Source organism: Berghia stephanieae, unplaced genomic scaffold (genome assembly GCF_034508935.2).
Source record: "Berghia stephanieae isolate SIO BIC M18660-M18661 unplaced genomic scaffold, UCSD_Bste_1.3 scaffold806, whole genome shotgun sequence".
NCBI classification, from domain to species: Eukaryota; Metazoa; Mollusca; class Gastropoda; order Nudibranchia; family Aeolidiidae; genus Berghia; species Berghia stephanieae.
The window spans coordinates 283-16,670 of NW_027629440.1; the positions used below are offsets into that span (position 1 = coordinate 283).

The 16,388-nt window shown below is 57.1% G+C and overlaps 3 pseudogenes; all 3 read right to left on the reverse strand.

Moving 5' to 3' along the window:
• Positions 1-525: 525 nt before the first annotated feature.
• Positions 526-3,480, reverse strand: LOC144962298 (large subunit ribosomal RNA; annotated as a pseudogene).
• Positions 3,481-4,139: 659 nt separating this feature from the next.
• LOC144962300 (small subunit ribosomal RNA) lies at positions 4,140-6,191 on the reverse strand (annotated as a pseudogene).
• A 9,228-nt stretch (positions 6,192-15,419) lies between these two features.
• On the reverse strand, positions 15,420-16,388 carry LOC144962299 (large subunit ribosomal RNA; annotated as a pseudogene; the record flags this gene model as incomplete).

The window sequence follows — 16,388 nt, forward strand, 5'->3', positions numbered from 1 at the left end:
TCTCAAAGCCTATTAAGGGACAATGGCGAATCCCTTCTAGAAGCTATTAAGGGACAAAATAAAAAGCAGTTGGGAACCGCTTCGCAAAACCATTAAGGGATGACGGAGGAAAAAAAAAAAAAAATTGAAAAAAAAAAAAAAAAAAAAAAAAATGCTTTTGGCGAATTTACTTCGCAACAGAAAAAGAGGAAAAAAAAAAGGCCTCTGGAGGGAAAATTTTAGTGCCTTGGACGGATTAGTGCCTCTGGACGGACTAGTGCCTCGGAGGTTTAGTGCCTCGGACGGATTAGTCCCTTCTGACGGGTGGAAGAAAAAAAATTTCCCAAGTTCGGGGAGATAGAACTTGAAAAAAGAAGTAAAGTAAAGTAAAGAAAATGATTTTACGTGTTAGACACTCTCGCACCCCCCGCCGCCGCGCCCGCACCGCCAGCTCCGACCCGAGCGAGCAAGGACCGAAGGGGGCCGATCGGGCCGGGCCGTGCCCTGCCGGGGGAAGGTGGGCCCAGGACAAACCCCTGCTGGGGGGAAAATCTCAGCGTCCGGGGCTTAGTCTCAACGGATGCCGTCCGGACGCTTAACGTTCAACACCCCGACGGGAAAACATGTGGTCCGCACGCGATTTTCTTTCCCCTAAAGGACTGGATATACCGACCCAGCCCCCGCGCACCAAATCTAGCGCGCGTGACGAGCCGGGCCGGGCCGGCCCTAGCCGACGAACCCGAGGGTTGCCGGCTTAATTTGCCCTGCACGCTCAGGGGCCCAGCTAAGCTCACCCTTGCCACGGGCGGGGTTCCGACTTAGAGGCGTTCATCGTACTCCCACGGCGTAGCCTGGCGCCTCGCCCACGACCGGGCGCGCGAACCCGGGTCCGAACTCAGTTCCCCTCGTACTGAGCAGATTACCGTGGCAAAGGGCGCTTTATCTGGATAAAATAACCTTTTCAGCGGGCTAAAAACCCGTCCTTCCCTGTTGGGGCCCGGTGAAAATCCGACACTTTGGGGAAATTTTGCTTGCATGATAGGAAGAGCCGACCCGAAGGATCAATCAGGGGCGCGCGCTATGAACCTTGGCCGCCACAAGCCGAAACCCCGTGGTAAAATTTCTGAACCTCTCGCTTTTAAACTCCCCCAAAGTCGAAAGGATCGTTTGGCCCGCTTTCACGGCCAGTATTTGTACTGAAAATCCTGGTCGAGCAGGCATTTTGCCCTTTTTCTCTACGCAGGTTTTTCCCTCCCCGCTGAGGGCCCGCCGGGGGGCACCTTTCCTGCGCTTTTTGAAATGTACCCCCGTCAAAAATCCCCGTCCCAGGTGTCCCCGGCAGGGTCGCTGTCGCCGTCGTGACCCCGCGGGGGGGGTCGGGGGACTCCCCCGGCCCACGCGAGGCGGCTTGACGTCTGAACCCCTAGCCTCCTACCTGCAAGAAAGGGGCCGAGCCCCACTCCCTCGGGGAAAATGGAGGTCCCCCGGGGGTTGCGGTATTTCCCTGTCGCGCCCGAAGAGCTACCGCCTATGTCCCCCCCACGTCCCCACAGAGTCGGATGAGTCAAACCCCCGCGGGTCCCTTTTTTCCCGCTGATTTTAAAACCCGTTCCCCGGCTGTGATTTCCCCCCCCCCCCGGGGGCGTGATAGGGACAGTGGGAATCTTTTATCCCCTTGGCCGGGGCGCAATTTGACGACAGGCATTTGGCTACCCCTTAAAAGAGGGCATAGTTACTCCCGCCGTTTCCCGCGCTTAGCGAATCTCTTTTACTTTGACATTTGAGCCTGGGCAGAAATCACGTCCCGTAAACACCTTTAGGCTGTCGAGACGCTCTGTTTTAAAATTAACAGTCGGATTCCCCCTGTCCGTGACAGTTCGAGACCGCGTGAGTCGGGGGTCGCGGGTTGCCCCCGGCAGCCCAAAGCGCCCCGAAGGGGGGTCACCGAGCGAGGCCGTTCGGGGCCCGGGGGGCCCCCCGGGGTTTTTCCCCGCAGTCCCCCCTCGGAGTTCCCCCCAGGGGCTGCGTTTGCCCGTTTTCCCCCCCTAGCCCGACCGTCCCCGGCCCCCAGAGCCAAACCTTCTCCCCAAATTACGGATCCCTTTTTCCGAATTCCCCTTACCTACATTACTCCGTGGACCCGAGGTGCTAATAGGAGACTGCTGCGGACATAAAACGGCCGGGCAGCGGATTTAAGTGCCCTCGACGGGGTTTTCACGGACCCGCCGTGAGCGCCCGGGACGCAGCCATGTTTACGGCGACGCTTTTTTTTCGGCCTGGCCCCCCTTTTCCCGGTCGCCCCCATTCCAGGGCGAACAGACCAAAAAAAAGAGACGCGGTCCCCGGGCCCCCCGGCCCGGGTTCCCCCCGTTTGTCGGCGTCGCGCGGGCCCCCCACGCCGGAACTATCGCGACGAGGGGGGCCTTTCTCCCCGCCCTTTTCCGAGCGAACCCTAAACGGGATTCCCCTTTCGGCGGTCGGGGGTGACTGAAGGCCAGGCGCGGCGCCCGTTCGGCCGCCCGCCCGGCGCGTTTTTCGTACCGTTTTCAGAAAGGGGAGCAACCCCCCTTAGGACCGATCCCCCCACGTACATGCACTGTTCCCGCGGAACCCTTCCCCACTTCGGGCCTTTAAAAGTACTCCGTTCAAAAATTTGCTACTACCACCCAAAATCTTCACCCCGGCGGCTCCCCGAACGGGGATCCTCCCGGGCCCCTTTTACCCCCACCGCGGGGCCACCTCCTACTCGCCCCGGCCTGCCGGGGAGGGGAAATCGCACCCCCTCCCGCTGGGGGGGGGGGGGCCCGGGGGTGGGTCCCCCTCACGCCCTCCATTTTCAGGGGGGTCGGTTTGGGAGGTGGTTGTTACACACTCCTTGGGGATTTCCCATTCCGTGGCCACCGCCCTGCTGTCAGTACCGACCCACACCCTTTAGCTTTCCCCTGCGCGTCCCTGCGTGGCACCACAACCGGGCGTTCGGGTTCATCTCCCGCAGCGCCAGTTCAGCTTACCAAAGCCCACTCGGCACCCGTGATTCTAGCCAGGCCCCGTGCGAGCCGGGTCTGGCGCTCACCCGTTGAAAGTTTTGAGAGTAGGACGAGGCGTTTTCGCCCGCCGATGCCTCCAACCATTCGCTTTAACCGATGTAATCGTTCCCGTCGGCACCGGCTATCCTGAGGGAAACTTCGGAGGGAAACCAGCTACTAGATTGTTTCGATTGGTCTTTTTTTCGCACCCTACGCAGCCCAAGTCGGGCGGTCGATTTTGCACGTCAGAGTCGCTTCGACCTCCACCAGAGTTTTCCTTCTCGGCTTCGCTCTGCTCAGCGTAGATCACATCTATCGGGTCCCGACGCCTGCACTCATGCTCCGAGACAGGGCCGTCAACCGGCGACCGCCGGGCCGGCTCACTCGCGCGTTCTGGGGGAGTCCCGTTGGTTTCATTTCCTTCCGCTTTACTGAAAATCTTTAGTTCGGGCGGACCCCGTCCGAATAGTGGGCGATCGCCCCATCCTGGGGTTTCGCCGCGCGTCTTTAATTTACTTCCCCGATCCCCCCACAACCCCGCTCCGTGTAAAACGAGCAGGCCCGAGGATTGGGGAAGAAGCGCCGACGCGTGCGTTTTTTTCCCCGTCTTCGGGCGCGTCTTATTCCGCCCCCGCCCAAACCCGGGGGGCCGGGGGGGACGCGCCTCCCGTGGTCAGACGGGGGGGCCCTCGATCTCGGCCGCCAGGGGACAGACCCGACCGGTACGGCACCGCGCCGCTGTCCCCCCGAGAAAACCGGTTCGGCACGCAGGGCCACCCTCAACGGACGTGGCCGGTGACTTACGCGCCCACGGCCGCAATTTGCGTTCAAGAGGGTCAAATGTTCAATGAGCAGCTCCCAGTTCACACGACTCAAAAAAGGGCTGCCGCACTCTTCATCAAACGCGCGAGCCGAGTGATCCACCGGGCCAAAGGTTGTATTTATTTTCTCTCGCTTAAGGCCAAACGACGACAAAGGGTGGGGGGGCAAGCGTTGCGCGCGCGTTACTCGCGGCGCAACGCCGCCGCCCCGTTTATCGCCCTGGACCGCCCCCGGCCAGGAGCAGCCCGGCCTCACCGGACAGTGTTTTTTTAACCCTTCAACCCCGGGCGGGCTGGGGCAAAACGAAATGGGACGTAAACCTACCGAAGGTTCACCTACGGTAACCTTGTTACGACTTTTACCCTCTGGGGGCAGCGCAGTTCGGCGACATCGCGACGACTGCGATTTCAGGAGCCGAACCCTCCGTCTCGCCGGCCACTCCGGGGCCCTGGCTGCGCCGTCCACCGAAGGTAGCGACGGGCGGTGTGTACAAAGGGCAGGGACGTAGTCGGCACGGATGCTGACCCGTGACTACGTGGCATTCCGAGTTCACGGCCCAACTCGCAGGAAGACCGACCCCGGACATGAAGACTCCTACGCTCACGGTCTACACCGCGCCGCTGCGCCACCACTGTAGCACACGATGCAGCCCAGGACGTCTAAGGGCATCACAGACCTGTTATGGCTCCATCTCGTACGCACTGCTCGAGGTCAATCCCTGCAGGACGCGGCCTGCGCGACGGCGGTCCGGGGCAACCGCCTCTCCCTGAGTGGGAAGACCGACGGCCCGACCCGAGAGCCGAAACGCCGACCCAACCCGTGAGACGACCCCTCTTGACCGCCGTTTGTTATCCGCCAGGGCAGAGTCTCGCCCGTTTATCGGAATGAACCAGACGGATCGCTCCACGGGCTAGCAACGGCCCATGCACCACCACCCACCGAATCATGAAAGAGCCTCAGTCTGTCAATCCACGCGGTGTCCGGACCTGGTAAGCTTCCCCGTGTTGAGTCAAATTGAGCCGCAGGCTCCACTCCTGGTGGTGCCCTTCCGTCAATTCCTTTAAGTTTCAGCCTTGCGACCGTACTCCCCCCCGGAGCCCAGGCACTCTGATTTCTCCGGGGCCTCGCGAGGCTTCCCCACAGGGGACGTCCCCGCGTAACCGGTCGGCATGGTTTACTGTCGGAACTACCGCGGTACCTGATCGCGTTCGTTCCTCCGAACTTTCGTTCATGATCAACGAAGGCCTCTTGGCCGGTGCCTTCGCTCTTGGTTTCGTCCCACCGCGATCGTCGGAATCCCACCCCTCCCGCGGTAGTACGGGCCCCCCCCCGGCCGTCTCTATAGACCCTCGCCCACCGCCCCCACGGAGACCGGTCCCGTGGTTACATTGCGGGCGGTGGCGTCATCACAATCGTTTCCGACAAAGCTGTGCGAGCACGACCTGCTTTGAGCACTCCAATTGATTCAGGGAGAACACCGCCCGTACCTTAGTGTCGGCCCAGATACGCCACGTACCAAGCCGACACGGCTTAAGACGGAAAGAGACTAAACCGGCAGCGACGGGCAAGCGATGCCCGGCGAGATCCGTCGCGAGGGTCCGGTTGCGGCACCGGAAGGCAAACCGCTTGCTCCATCCCCAAAACCACGACGGTGCATAATCGCCGGGCAACGTCACCCGCGGTTTGTCGCTGCCGTCACCTCAAGATCCAACTACGAGCGTTTTAAACGCAGCAACTACAACATACGCCATCGGAGCTGGAAACCGCGGCTGCTGACCAGCTTGCCCTCCGATAGGTCATCAACGGCACGGTTTGGTCTCCCTAAATTTCCCACCGCTGGGCCCGTTCGCATGCGGCCCCACCCCCCGACTTTTATCTTCACAAACCTCACCGTCTGGAGTGGGAATTTTGCGCGCCTCGGGCCACCCTTAAGGGGGGGGTAGCCGTCTCGCAGGCTCCCTCCCCGGGGGATCGAACCTGATCCTCCGCCCACCCGTACCAACACGGGGGCTCTTGCCCGGGCCGTCTAAATTTGATGTGAGGGCCCGAGCAAACGGGCACCCGCTAACAGCGTCGTCACCATACCCAAGTTCGCCCTCAGCCTGCGGGCGGCGTTAACACACCCCCCCGGTCAAGATCCTAATAATGCCCCTCTCCCCGCGGAGGAAACCCCGTTAGGAGGAGGACTCGTTTTGCACGTTTTTAGCTCTGGGATTCCTACAGGTGGCCCCGGACAAACATCGCCCCCCCCTGTATTATCGCCGATATACTGAGAAATTCCCGCGGCTTCCCCTTCTGTGTAGGGTACATAGGCGCATGCTTAACCCTCAAGCAAGCATAGACTCCCGGCAGATCAACCGGGTAGCGTACCCCATTTCCAACCCGGGGGGACGGACCCTCGGGCCCAGGGGGCTACGGGGGGGCCGACGACCGAACCCAACCCGAGAACCCCCACGCTCGACCCCTTCGCCGAGGGCCCCTTCTCGACTCTACCGCACAAACGTCCAAAAAACCCTTCGGCCTTCTCGCTGCTGGTTCGGACTCCCTCCGCCCGGGCCCACACGCTCGGGCCACACGACTTTTAAGGCCCCTTTTACCGAGAGCTAACCTGACCGACTCGACTTTTCCCGACCACCCGCCGCCCCAGGCGCTGGTGCCCGTGGGGGGTACCAGAGCCAACCGCGCGTTTTTTTGGGGCTCCCCTTTTGCTTCAATTTCAATTTTTCCGACCGACGACCGCCTTTCCCACTATAGGGCCCCAAAACCCCCCTGGAAGGTACCCCTTTTCCTCTTGCGGACTACTAAAAAAAAAAATTTTTTTGTGAAAATTTAAATTTTCAAACCCCAGCACGTATGGCAAACCCCCCCGACCTCCGAACAGCCCGAATTTCCATCGCACACTCAAAGCAAAGTAGGGGGAACGCTTTTTAAACCCCCCGCGTAAACGGTCTTCCGAGGAGTAAAAGGGCCCAACGGCTCCGCTAACTGAAATGCTTTATTCGGGGGGTACCCCCTCGTCCGAAAAGAGTGGGCAGATCCCCCCCTTTTCCGTGGGTTCGCCGCGCTTTCCGTTATACTAATTTTTCCCCCCGCAACCCCCACGAAGCCCTCGCTCGCGGTACACCCGAGCAGGCCCGGGGATTGAGAAAAGAAAGCCGATCGCGTGCGTGCTCCCCTCTTCGGTCGCGTCTATCTTTTTCCCCCGCCCCATACCCAAGGGCCCGGGGGGGACGCGTCTCCCGTGGTCAGACGGGAGCCCTCGATCTACGCCGCCAGTCGGCCAACCCACCGTACGGCACGTCGCGCCGCTCAGTCCCCCCCAGAAAACCTTTTTTTTTTCGGCGACGTCGTAGGCCGACCCCATACGGACGTGGCGTGAGCCTCGCCCACGCCCCCAATTTGCGTTCAAAACTCGAGGTTTTTAATGAGGGAGCTGCAGTTCACACGACCCCAATACGCTGGCCGCACTCTTCATCGACGGGGGCGACCGAGTGATCCACCGCCAAAGGTTTATTTATTTTCTCTCGCCTTAAGGGCAAACGACGACAAAGTTGGGGGGGAAAAGCGTTTTCGCGCTGCGTTTAATCGCGCGCAACGGGCCCCGCCCCGTTTATCAGGGCCGGACCCTCCCCGCCAGGGAGCAGGGCCCCCCTCACCGGACAGTGTTTTAACCCTTCACCCCCGCGGGCGGGGGGGCGGGGGCAAAACGAAATCGGACGTTATCCTCCGAAAGGGTTTACCTAAAGTAACCTTGGACGACTTTTAACCCCCTTTGGGCAGGCAGTTCGGGCGACATCGCGAAAAGACGCGATTTCAGGAGCCGAAGCTCCGTCTCCCCGGCCACTCCGGCCCTGCTGCGCCTCCACCGAAGGTAGCGACGGGCGGTGTGTACAAAGGGCAGGGGCGTATTTGGGACGGGATGCTTCCCTTTACTACGGGGGGCATTCCGATTCACGGCCCAACTCGCAGGAAGACCGACCCCGAACCCTGAAGACTCACGCTCACGGTCAAAAACCGCGCCGGGTCGCCACCACTGTAGCACACTGCACCCAGGACGTCTAAGGGGAACACAGACCTGTAAAAACCCCCATCTCGTACGCCCTCTCGAGCAATCCCTGCAGGACGCGCCGGGGCGACGGCGGTCCGGGGCACCGCCCCTCCCTAGTGGGGGGACCGAAAGTCCCCACCCGAGACCGAACGCGCCCTAAACCCGTGAGACGGACCCCTCCCTTTACCGCCGTTTTTTAACCGCCAGGGCAGAGTCTGCCCTTATCGAATGAACCAACGGTTTGCTCCACGGCTACAACGCCATGAAACCCCACCACCCCCCCCCCGAATCATGAAAAGCCCATCTGTCAATCCACGCGGCCCCGGACCTGGTGCTCCCCGTTTGAGTCAAATTGACCGCAGGCTCCCCCTCCTGGGTGCCCTTCCGCTTTTTCCTTTTAAGTTTCACCTTTCCCGACCGTTCTCCCCCCGGAGCCCAGGCACTCTGATTTCCCTGGCCTCGCGAGCTCCCCCGGGGGACGTCCCGCTGGTAACCGGGTCGGCAGGGTTTACTGCGGAACTACCGCGCCCCTTTAAATTCGCGTTCCCTTCCTCCGATTTTTCTTTCATGATCAACGAAGGCGCTCGGGCCGGGCCTTGCTTTTTGTTCGTCCCCCCCATCGTCGATTCCACCCCTCCCGCGGTGAAAAACCCGCCCCCGGCGTCTCTATAGACCTCGCCCACCGCCCCCCGGGAAGACCGGCCCCGGGTGGTTACATGCGGGGTGGCGTCACCCACTCTTTCCCGGGAAAAAAGCTGTGCGAGCACGACCTTTTTTTTTACACCCAATTAAAATCAGGGAGAACACCGCCCGACCTTAGTGTCGCCCAGATACGCCACGTACCAAGCGACACGGCTTAAGACGGAAAAGACAACCGGGCAGCGACGGGCAAGCGATGCCCGGGCGAGATCCGTCCCGAGGTCCGGTTGGGGCCCCGGGAAAGGCACCGCTTGCCCACCCCCCAAAAACCACGACGGGCATAATCGCCGGGCAAACTTTCACCCCGTTTGTCGCTGCCTCACCCAGAGATCCAACTACGAGCGTTTAAAACGCAGCAACTACAACCATACGCCATCGGGCGGGTTTACCGCGGCTGCGGGCACCTAGGCTTCCCCCCCGATAGGCCCCTCAACGGCACCGATTTTGGTCAACCTCAATCCACCGCTAGGCTCGCAATGCGAGCCCCCCCCCGCATTTATCTTCACAAACCCTCCCGTGCGGGGATTTGGTAATTTTGCGCGCCGGGTGCCACCCTTAAGCGTGGTAGCCGTCTCGCAGGCTCCCCTCCGGTCGAACCTACCTTTCCGTCACCCGTAGCCAAAACGGGGCTCTGCCCGGGCCGCTAAATTTAAATTGGGACGGCGAGCAAACGGGCAGGGCCGCTAACACGGTCTCAAAATACCCAGAGTTCGCCTCACCTGGCGGGCGGCCCTTTAAACCCCCACCCCCCGCCGGTCAGGATTCCTAATAAATGGGGCCCCTCTTCCCCGCGGGGAAAACCCGTTAGGAGGAGGATTTCGTGTGCACGTATTAGCTCGGGGAAATCCTCCAGGTGTCCGGACAAACTTCCCCACCCGTTATTAATCGCCGAATCTGAGCATTTTTTCGCGGTTTCCCCCTTCTGTGTAGGGTGGCATAGGGGGTGCATGGCTTAACCCTCAAGACAACAAAGACTACAGCAGGATCAACCTGGTACGATCCTTTTTCCACCCGGGGACGGACCGCTGGGACAGGAGGCACGGGCGCCGACGACCGAAACCCAGACCCGAAACTCCCCCCTCGACTCCTTCGCCGACGGGCCCCTTTTCACTCTAACGCACAAACGTTCACACCCCTTCGGCCTTTTCGCTGCTGGTCGGACTGGGTCGACCCCCCCGGGCACGCTCGGCTCACACGGGCCTAGTCCCTACCGAGGGGCAACCTGGGGCCGACTCCCCGGGCTCATCCGACCACCGCTCGTTTAAGGGGGCTGTTTTACCGTGGGTGTCCAAAAGGCCCCCGCGCGCCTTCGGCTCCTTGCTCAATTTCAAATTTTTTTCCGACCGAGACCGCCTTCCCCTACTATACGTCCCAAACCCCTGGTAAGGAGCCCTTTTCCCCTTGCGGAAATACTAAAAAAAAAAATTTTTTTGGGGCAAATTCAGATTCGAAAACCCCCCGGGAACGAAACAACCCCACCCGACCTCCGAACAAGGCCCGATTTCCCATCGCACTACTCAGCGAAAAAAAGCGGGGAACGCGTTTAACTCCGCGTAACGGGCTTCCGAGCGAGTACAAGGCCCTAACGGGGAAGGCCCCCAAGTTCAAAACCGGTTTGGCAATGGGGAGGTCCCAGGTCGAAACATAGGTGGTGGGTTATTCATTCAAATTCGCTCCGAGAGGAAAAAAGCGCCACCAAAAGTTTTTTCCTCGCCCTCGGAGGGGTAAACCCCGGAGCGTCCCGGCGTAGAGTCCTTCCGCCGTAGCGAAGCTCTTACCCCAGGACCCCGTGCGTAAAGCCTCAAACGACGAGCGATAAAATCGTATAATAAAGCTTCCCAACCGGGATTGAACCCCGCAGGTTGGCCGGCCCGTGGGCCCCAAATCGATCGCCCCCAGTCGTCGATCGCCCGACTCTAGCGGGGAAATAGCGGGGAAAAGCGTTTAAACTCCCCCCAAGCGAGTTCAGGCCCACGGGGAAAGGGGGCCCAAGTCAAACCGGTCGGCAATGGGGGGGGTCCCAAATGCGTCATAGGGGTGGGTTTTTATTTCATTCAATTCGCTCCGTAGAGAAATCGCTCGACCAAAGTTTTTTTCCCCGCCCTCGGAGGGCTTACCGCGGGAGCGTCCCGGCGCCCAGATCCTTCTCCGCCAAACGAGACTTCTTAAAAACCCGGGACCCCGTGCGGTAAAGGGCCCGAATCGCGAGCGATAAAATCGATGAATAAACTCCCAAACCGGGATTTGAACCCCGGCACGGTTGCCGCCCGTGGCCAACTCGACGAGCCCCCATCGTCCCACGCCCGACTCAAACGAAGTAGCGGGGAAAGGGGTTTAAAAAAAACTCCGCCAAGCGGTACAGGGCCCTAACGGGAGGGGGCCCCGAAGTTCAAAACCGGTCGGGAATGGGGAGGTCCGTGCGGATCATAGGTGTGGTTTATTTCAATTAAATTCGCCGTAGGAAATGCGCTTCGACCAAAGTTTTTTCCCCGGCCCTCGAGCTTTCCGCGGGAGCGTCCCCCCCGGGGCTAGGTCCTTCTCGCCGTACGATAGCTTTTACCCCAGGACGCCCTCGGTAAAGCCTCGAATCGACGAGGCGATAAAAACGTATGAATAAAGCTCCCAAACCGGATTTGAACCCCGGCAAGGTTGCCGGCCCGTGGGCCAACTCGATCGAGCCCGAGTCGTCGATCGCCCGACTCTAGCGAAGTAGCGGGAACGCGTTTAACACTCCGCCAAGCGAGTACAGGGCCCTAACGGGAAGGGCCCCCGAAGTTCAAAACCGGTCGGCAATGGGAGGTCCCAGGTGCGATCATAGGTGGTGGGTTTATTCATTCAAATTCGCTCCGTAGAGGAAATGCGCTCGAACCAAAAGTTTTTTTCCCTCGGCCCCTCGAGGGCTTACCGCGGGAGCGTCCCGGCGCTAGAGTCCTTCTCGGCCGTAGCGAGAGCTTCTTACCCCAGGGACGCCCGTGCGGTACAAGCCTCGAATCGACGAGGCGATAAAATCGTATGAATAAAGCTCCCAAACCGGATTTGAAACCCCGGCACGGTTGGCCGCCCGTGGGCCAACTCTGTAAAGTATGCGCGAACGAGGATCGAACCCAAGACCGTTATAAATTATTATTATTATTATTATTATTATATTATTATTATTATTATTATTATATTATTATTATTATTATTATTTTATTATGTTGGGGATGTGATAAAGAGGCTTTTTATCGAGTACTCAACTATGCGCCGAGCCAGGCAATCGTGCTCAAAGCGCTTACAACGCGTCCTACAGCCAACAGCAACACTTAGCGTGCAGAGCGGGACACGACCGGACGGAGAAAACACTACTCACGGCCAGGTATTTCGTTTTAACATCTATTACGGGGAGAGAATGCGAGTACAGAACCTTTCTATCGAGTACTCAACTATGCGCCGAGCCAGGCAATCGTGCTCAAAGCGCTTTACAACGCGTCTACAGCCAACAGCAACACTCTAACGTGCAGAGCGGGACACGACAGGACGGAGAAAACACTACTCACGGCCAGGTATTCGTTTTACATCTGATACGGGAGAGAATGCGAGTAAAGAACCTTTCTATCGAGTACTCAACTATGCGCCGAGCCAGGCAATCGTGCTCAAAGCGCTTTACAACGCGTCTACAGCCCACAGCAACACTTAGCGTGCAGAGCGGGACACGACAGGACGGAGAAAACACTACTCACGGCCAGGTATTCGTTTTACATCTGATTACGGGAGAGAATGCGAGTAAAGAACCTTTCTATCGAGTACTCAACTATGCGCCGAGCCAGCAATCGTGCTCAAAGCGCTTTACAACGCGTCTACAGCCAACAGCAACACTTAGCGTGCAGAGCGGGACACGACAGGACGGAGAAAACACTACTCACGGCCAGGTATTCGTTTTACATCTGATTACGGGGAGAGAATGCGAGTAAAGAGCTTTTTATCGAGTACTCAACTATGCGCCGAGCCAGGCAATCGTTGCTCAAAGCGCTTTACAACGCGTCTACAGCCAACAGCAACACTTAGCGTGCAGAGCGGGACACACAGGACGGAGAAACACTACTCACGGCCAGGTATTCGTTTACATCTGATTACGGGGAGAGAATGCGAGTAAAGAACCTTTCTATCGAGTACTCAACTATGCGCCGAGCCAGGCAATCGTGCTCAAAGCGCTTTAAACAACGCTGTCTACAGCCAACAGCAAAAACTCTAACGTGCAGAGCGGACACGACAGGACGGAGAAAACACTACCCACGGCCAGGTATTCGTTTTACATCAGATTACGGGAGAGAATGCGAGTAAAGAACCTTTTTATCGAGTACTCAACTATGCGCCGAGCCAGGCAATCGTGCTCAAAGCGCTTTACAACGCGTCTACACCCAACAGCAACACTTAGCGTGCAGAGCGGGACACGACAGGACGGAGAAAACACTACTCACGGCCAGGTATTCGTTTTACATCTGATTACGGGGAGAGAAAGCGAGTTAAAGAACCTTTTCTATCGAGTTACTCAACTATGCGCCGAGCCAGGCAATCGTGCTCAAAGCGCTTTACAACGCGTCTACAGCCAACAGCAACACTTACGTGCAGAGCGGGACACGACAGGACGGAGAAAAACACTACTCACAGGCCAGGTATTCTTTTACATCTGATTACGGGAGAGAAGCGAGTAAAGAGGCTTTTTTCGAGTACTCAACTATGCGCCGAGCCAGGCAATCGTGCTCAAAGCGCTTTACAACGCGTCTACAGCCAACAGCAACACTTAGCGTGCAGAGCGGGACACGACAGGACGGAGAAAACACTACTCACGGCCAGGTATTCGTTTTACATCTGATTACGGGGAGAGAATGCGAGTAAAGAACCTTTCTATCGAGTACTCAACTATGCGCCGAGCCAGGCAATCGTGCTCAAAGCGCTTTACAACGCGTCTACAGCCAACACAACACTTAGCGTGCAGAGCGGGACACGACAGGACGGAGAAAACACTACACACGGCCAGGTATTCGTTTTACATCTGATTACGGGAGAGAATGCGAGTAAAGAACCTTTTCTATCGAGTACTCAACTATGCGCCGAGCCAGGCAATCGTGCTCAAAGCGCTTTACAACGCGTCTACAGCCAACAGCAACACTTAGCGTGCAGAGCGGACACGACAGGACGGAGAAAACACTACTCACGGCCAGGTATTCGTTTTACATCTGATTACGGGGAGAGAATGCGAGTAAAGAACCTTTCATCGATACTCACTATGCGCCGACCAGGCAATCGTGCTCAAAGCGCTTACAACGCGTCTACAGCCAACAGCAACACTCTAACGTGCAGAGCGGGACACGAACAGAACGGAGAAAACACTACTTACTAGTTTTCCTCTGAGTACGGTGAAAGCTGAGCACAAAGTTGAGAGTACCGTAGCGACCGAATTTTTTAAAGATGCAGTTGGCGAATTCCCGCTTCGCAGAAAGCCTATTAAGGAAGAAAAGAAAACAAACACAAAAATCCCCCCAAATATTAAAAAAATAAATAAATTAATTAAAAAAAGTACAGTTGGCGAATTCTGCTTCGCAAAAGGCGAGTAAGGAATCGAAAAAAAAAAAAAAAAAAAAGAAGAGAGAGAGAGAGAGAGAGAGAAAGAGAGAGAGAGAGAGAGATAGAGAGAGAGAGAGGGAGACAGAAGAAGAGATAGAGAAAAAAATTGCGCGCAATGGTCAACAGTAGCGCTAGCGCACGAATGCTAACAAAATGCAGTTGGCGAATTGCGCTTCGCAGAGGTCAATGTCAATGAGGTGACCCAAATAAAAAAAAAAAAAATAAATTTAATGCGCAAAACGAAACTAGCGCAGCGACCAGATATGTTTAAAATATAGTTGGCGAATTCCGCTTCGCAGAAGCCTATTAAGGGACGCGAAAAAAAAAAAGAAAAATTATGAAAAAAAAAAAAAGGAAATAAAAAAAAAAAAAAATACAGTTGGCGAATCCCGCTTCGCAGAAGCCTATTAAGGACAAAAATAAAATGCAGTTGGCGAATTCCGCTTCGCAGAAGCCTGTTAAAGGACAAAATAAAATGCAGTTGGCGAATATCCGCTTCTCAGAAGTCTATTAAGGGACTGAATAAAATGCAGTTGGCGAATTCCGCTTCGCAGAAGCCTGGTAAAGATCAAAATAAAATGCAGTTTGGGGAATTCCGCTTCGCAGAAGCCTATTAAGGGACTAAATGAAATGCAGTTGGCGAATTCCGCTTCGCAGAAGCCTATTAAGGACTAAATGAAATGCAGTTGGCGAATTCCGCTTCTCAGAAGCCTATTAAGGACAATGGCGAATCCCGCTTCTCAGAAGTCTATTAAGGGACTAAATAAAATGCAGTTGGCGAATTCCGCTTCGCAGAAGCCTATTAAGGGACTGACAGGAAGGAAAAAACAAAATTGAAAAAAAAAAAAAAAAAAAAAAAAATGCAGTTGGCGAATTCTACTTCGCAGACAGCAAAGAAGGAAAACTAAAAGTGCCTCTGGACGGAAATTAGTGCCTCTGGACGGATTAGTGCCTCTGGACGGACTAGTGCCTCTGGACGGATTAGTGCCTCTGGACGGATTAGTGCCCTCTGGGCAGGTGAGAGAAAAAAAAATTCTCCAAGTTCTAGAGATAGAACTTTGAAGAAGAAGTAAAGTAAAGTAAAGTAAATGTATTTATACGTGTTATGACACTCTCGCACCCGCCGCCGCCGCGCGCCGCACCGCCAGCATGCCGAGCCGAGCAGAGCAAGACTCGAAGGCTGGCCGATCGGCCGGCCGTGCCGTGCCGGGGGAAAGTGGCCGAGACAAACCCTGCTGAGGGAAAATCTCAGCGTCCGGGGCTTAGTCTCAACGGATCGCCGTACCAGACAGCTCTAACGCTTACAACACCCCGACGGAATACATGTGGTCCGCACGCGATTTCTTGCCCCTAACGGACGTGGATGATACCGACCCAGCCACGCGCCACCACAGATCTAGCGCGCGTGACGAGCGGGCCGTCACGGCACTAGCCGACGAACCCGAGGGTTGCCGCTTAATGTTGCCTGCACGCTCAGGGCCCTAGCTAAGCTCACCCTTGCTCACCGGCGGGGTTCCGACTTAGAGGCGTTCAGTCGTACTCCCACGGACGTAGCCTGGCGCCATCGGCCTGACGACCGGACGCGCGAACCAAGGTCCGAACTCACCGTTCCTCTCGTACTGAGCAAGATTACCGTGGCAAGGGCGCTTCCATCATAGGATAAAACTAACCTGTCTCACGACGTCTAAACCCAGCTCACGTTCCCTGTTGGCGGGTGAACAATCCGACACTTGGCGAATTCTGCTTCGCAATGATAGGAAGAGCCGACATCGAAGGATCAATCAGCGACGTCGCTATGAACGCTTGGCCGCCACAAGCCAGTTATCCCTGTGGTAACTTTTCTGACACCTCTCGCTTGAAACTCCCAACGTCGAAAGGATCGATAGGCCACGCTTTCACGGCCAGTATTCGTACTGAAAATCCTGGTCGAGCAGGCATTTGCCCTTTGCTCTACGCGAGGTTTCCGTCCTCGCTGAGCCCGCCTTGGACACCTTCGCTGCGCTTTAGAAGATGTACCGCCCCAGTCAAACTCCCCGTCCGAGGCTGTCCCCGGCAGGGTCGCTGTCGCCGTCGTGACCGCGTCGGGGGAGTCGGTGGACTCCCCGAGCCCGACGCGACGGCGGCTTGACGTCTGAACCTCGTACGCCTCCTACCTGCAAGAAGGGGGCCGAGTCCCCACTCCCGGGTAAGTGGGGTCCCCCGGGGTAGGC